Source organism: Crocodylus porosus, unplaced genomic scaffold, assembly GCF_001723895.1.
Source record: "Crocodylus porosus isolate Cpor-Errol unplaced genomic scaffold, CroPor_comp1, whole genome shotgun sequence".
NCBI lineage: Eukaryota > Metazoa > Chordata > Crocodylia > Crocodylidae > Crocodylus > Crocodylus porosus.
In genome coordinates, this window is record NW_017728929.1 from 8,474,125 (window position 1) to 8,479,623 (window position 5,499).

Sequence of the window (5,499 nt, forward strand, 5' to 3'; positions counted from 1 at the left end):
CCACCCACCCACAACACGCTCCCAGGACCTAGCACCCAGGCAAAGGCAAAGGTCACCGAGGTAACATGAGCCCCATTTATTTAGAGATGTGTGACAGAGCATAGGACTGGAACGGGGACTCTTGTTCCATCAAAACCAGTCCCCAGTAGAGAGAGAGACCTTCAGCTCCTCTCAAAAGTCTATAGGGAACCAGTGGAATAGATTGGTTATGTCCTATGCAATCTTGTCATCTCTTCTAGTAGCTGTATCTAAACACTGAGTAGGGCAGAAAGATCCTGATCTTTGCAGTACTCACTGGGGAAGGGGTTTTGTGGCAGAAATTTCTGTTATTCCTGGCTGGGTGCAACCCTGGAGGAAAGATTTCCTTTCTCCTGAATCCTTGACTCAGGTTCTTTTTCCATGTATTCCTTTATGGGAAATGATGGCATCTCTAAAGATTTATTATTATTATTGTTATTGTTTTAAACCACTTGCACAACTTAACAGCAATGGAGCTCTGAAAAATGATGCCCCAAGCCTGTAGGAAGTACATCATTTTCTATTACAACTGGACGGCTGCTAAAATAACTTACATGGAACCGAAGCACATTTCCAGAGATGCTTTTTGGTTTCATTCTGTTAAACTCTTTAGGATTTTGCCATGAGAACTGGCCTATCAGAGCTCAGTGAAAATACACTGTTAGCCTGCCATTTTCCACGAGTGTTTGTGGAAGGTATGGTTGAAAGTTATGGCATGCCAGATGGTTGTCTTTGGATCTGTTGTTACAATATTGAACTGCTAATGGGGAGGAAAGGTGGTTTTAATGATTAGCCTACGGGCTCAAGATGGAGTCCAGATCTGAGCTCTCATGTATGTAACCTTCGATGAGTCATCATAATCTCTCACCTAGCGATACTACTGCTCTCTTGGTTTGTCTCATCTGGATTGTAAACTTTTCATAGTGGGAGCTGTCTCTTACTCTTAGTTCATACGGCACCTAGCTCAGGGAGCTCTGACCTTGGTGGGACCAATATGTACTACTGGTGTGCAAATGATAATGGTCTTATGTAGAGCCCATAGATGTGTAAGAAGGGGTAAAGAGAGAGAGCAAGCCGAATGCTTGGGTGATATAAATCATTTGATGTTACCCCAGGTACACAGATATACACCATCTGAGAATCTGACGTACAGCTAATATAATGGGTTTAGTGTTTATACTGTGAGCTTTCATTTTGTTAAAGCACCCAGAGCAATGAGTGGTGCTAGAAGTAAATTGAAATAAATCAAATTAAATAATACTTTGCAATTCTAGGGCTACCTTTCATCTGAAGATTTCAAAGCCTTTCATAAATGTTTGTTAACTCAGCCTCTGTCACAACACCGTTGTGGAGCAGGAAAATGCAGTTATGCCTGGTTCTCTATTCAAACCAACGAGGTGATTGTCTCTCACTAAACACTTGGCCTCAAGCACGGCACTATGGCACTTCCCAGCTGGAGGTATGTTCTGTAGAAAGAGCATGAGAAAGTGGGGGAGATTTATTGCTTATGATGGTTTTAACAAAATCTACTAGTCATTTAGCTGGCCTGAAAGAGTGACTGTCCAAAAATATTGAGGTGTGGGGTCATGCGTGAGAGAAAGGGTTGAAAGAAGAGAGGGCGATTTGGAAAAGAAAAGAATGATCAGGGCATGTTCCCCAAGGATTTCTTGTGGAAGTCTGTGCCATTTGGTGCAGGGCAAGGAAGAAATGAGATTGGTGCCATGGGGTCAGTGCTGTGCACTATATTCCAGATGAGGAATCCCTCCCTTGCTAGCTGCTGTTGTAAGTTAGGGATGTATGGGAACGCTGCAGTTGCCAGACTGGATCAGCCCAAGCTCCATCTCCCATCTTGATGGCAGCACCAGCTGCTTCAGATGGTAGTGTAAGAGGCTGCGGTAGGCACATGTGGGCTAATTTGCCCCCTACATTTGGTCTCTTCCTGGTCTCTGATTAATGAAGTTCATCTTGGATCCTGAAGTACTAGGTTTAATATTCCTCCCCAAATGCCCTTTCACATGAACCACTCAACTCTGGATATCCTTGCTATTGATTCCTGTGTCCCTTCACTCTTTGGGAAGTGTTCAGCCTCCACAACTTCCTGTGGCAAGGAGTCCTACCATCTATTTACTTGCTGTGAAGATGCAGTTCTGTCTAGCAGGTTTGGAAAGTCTCTCATTTTGTTCATATTGGTGATTTTCCTCCTGTTCTTGTCCAGTGACAAAAGAATGGAAATTCTCAATCCATCTTCCCTACACCTGTCTTTATTTTGTGCAGTCTCAATATGTCCCTTTTCGTCTACCTCTTTCCCAAGGTGATCCATGCAAATGCTTGCACCATCTTTGTATGAAGACAATCACCCCACCAGCGTGTGTTCTTATTGCCCTTCTCCAAACCCCCCCAGTTCCACACTCTCCTCTTTGGTACAGGGTCAGTACTGTGCGCACGACTCTAGATGAGGCCACAGTGCCAGTATCTCCAAAGGCATGACACTGTGCTCCAAATCATTGTTCTCCATCCTATTTCAGATGCATCCAAACATGTCTGCTCTTCTTGACCAGAGCTGTGCATTAAACAGAAGTCTCATGGTATCCAACTCACTTTCCATGGTGAAGAACTCTGTGAGATATATAAGTAGTTTAAACTTTCTCCTCACATTTTGCATGACTTGGTATTTATAGGTAGACAATTGTACTTGCCATGACATTGCTTTTTCCCCTGGCTTTAGTCTTTCTGCAGTTCCTCACAGTCCTTTCTGGCCCTGATTGATCTAAGTAGTTTTGTGTCATGTGCAAGTTTTGTCACTTCACTGATGTCCTTTCGAGTTCATTAATGAATATGGTAAACAACACGAGTGGATCCTTTCTGACTGGCACTATTTAATGTGTGGGCAGAGAGGAGGAAATGCACCTTGTCACCTCTGTCACCTGAAGGGGGGACAGGAGAGGCAGTGCTGAGTGGAGCTTTCTTCCCTAGAGACAGGTCCAGCAATGACACATTTGTGTCCCCACTGTAGAGAGGACCCTGTGGACCTTCTCTTCCTTGCTAGAGGCCTGGTATATATGAATCTGACCTGAGGGCCCAAAATAACCCTCCCACCTCTGGAAATGCAGGCTGCGTGCCATGAAAAGGCTATATAATGAAGGTGCATAAATAAATCAACTGGAGCAGACTTCAGTGACCTAAATAACGTACGTCTCAGCTATTGGGATCTGTTTTGGAGCTGTAGGAGCTTCCAAGCATTCATTTCAGTCCCTCTGCAGAGGCCAGTGGTGAAGACTAGGAGTCATGACAAATGTTGTAGGGTTGGCAAAACCTCTAGTCTCATCCGTGCCGGAGTTTCAGGAGCTGCAGAGTTCAAAGCTGGTCTTAGTAAAGGTTATTTCTGATCATTGAGGCAAAGAATCCCTCACAGTGATAGAGCAACTCCCGCTTCCCCATGCAGCCTCCAAGACCTGGTCTTCAGGGATCACTGGGAACCCTCAGCTAGGAGTGGCTGATTTGGGGCGGAAACTGTGATTTGGGGAGGAAGCGACATTATGGCACCAAAGCCCCCATGAAATCCTGCCAGCAGCCAGGCACCTATCTGCTACCACACTGGCTCCTCCCTGGCAAGACAGAGAAGTCACCCAGGAGCACATAGGCAGCACAAGCTGGTGGGTGAAATCCTAGAGCTGACGCTGACCCCTTTCCTGGATGAGAGGTAGGTTTGCATAGTGCTGTCTTGGGAATCAGGTGCTTGAGGAGTGCGAGCTGCATTGTTCCTTCTTCCTCAGGGGCACGTCCACATGTGCATTTATTGAGTATTAAATTTACTGCACAGTAAGTGGATTTAGGCTGGCATCTATACGTGCAGGCATTAAACCACGGTAGAGCTGTTTGGACTGACTTGGGAGTAAAGTTAGTCCCACGTCAGTCCACACGCGCAGTGTTACTGCACATTAACTGATTGGGTGTAAATTTGCTACCTGTATGATGTAGGCAGCAAATTTACAGTCAAGTTGGTATAAGTCACCATAGTTACTGCACAGTGCGGGTGTGCACGTGTAGACGTGCACCCATACTGCATAGTAATTTTTGGTTACTGTATAGTAACTGTGCAGTAAATGTGCACGTGTAGATGCGCCCAGTGAGTCCTTGGCTTCCCTTGGGACCAAGATTCCAATTAAGCAGCTACATCTTCTGTACCTAGAGGTCAAAACCCAGCAGACAACACGCTTCCTTCAAATTCTGTGCTGCTTCTGGCTCAGCACATATCAGTCCTGGGCCTGAAGGTGGTTGCCTTTGGCCTATCAGTCAAGCTTTGCCTCCCCAGCCTGGCCCCACTGGCCGTATGTGCTCAGACACCAAGTTAAGTAGACATCAAGAGTTGGGGGAGGGTGGGAGGAGGTGTGAGGGGTCTGTCTCCTCTCTGGAGATCCTGCTTATGGTTGCCAGGAAGACATGTTATCTTGTTAGTGCCTTCAGCTGCTGCTTTTGGGCTGGCTCCCTGAATTGTACTGTGGAGTGGTTTGGGGTGGTTTGGGGGAGAAAGTGGAAGAATATGAGCTAGAGAGAGAAAGGGCAAAAGGAATGGGGGAAATGATGGGGAAGGGCAAATGAGAACGGGTGTTGCATTATGGTTGTAAACTTGGGGAGGACCACACAGGATGGGCCGAGTGCAAAAAATAATGAAAGGAAAGCAGGTGATGAAAAGGGAACAGAAGTGAAGGAGAAGAGAATGAGAGGGGTCAGATGTGTAACAAAAGAAAAAAGGGCTGAAGCAGTAGGAGGAGGGAGAAGGCAAGAAGAGACTACGTCATTTAGGTCAGTGAATTCTGCTCTTGTTGATTTATTTATGCACCTTCATTATATAGCCTTTCCTTGGCATGCAGCCTGCATTTCCAGAGGTGGGATGGCTATTTTGGGCCCTTGGGTCAGATTCATATACCTGTCTGCTCTGGGTACTGCAGGGCAAGACAAGGAAAATTACCTAAAATTCACCTCTGCTGCACAGGGACCTAGTGAGCTCCAGATTGCCCCACTTATTAACCTGAAGTTACCTTGATGATCTCTGGGCACCTCTGCCCTTTTATAGGCAATGAATTAGTTGACTTTGGGCAGTTAAGGGAGATGACTCCTCCAAACTCCTGCAGCCGGTCTGGTGCAGATCCAGGGGGGTGCAGCAGTGCAGGCGCACTTCCTCCCCTTCTGCCACTGTCCTCTGCTGATCCAGGAGCAGGTGGAGCCCCGGATGCTCCCCAACCCACTCCAGCCATGGCTGTGGGCTCTGGCTGCATGGGATGCTAGGCTCAGCAGGGCAGCAGTAGCAATATGCAGGTTCCTCCTTCCAGCACCTTGCTTCCTGCCTGCCCCTTCCCATGTCCCCTGCTGGTCAGGAACATGTGGGCACAGGAGGCCTGCAAAGAATGCACCTGCCTACTGCCACTGCTCTTCCTGGCTAATGCAGGCACGGGGTTTTCCCAGAGCTGCTCCTGCCCTGCA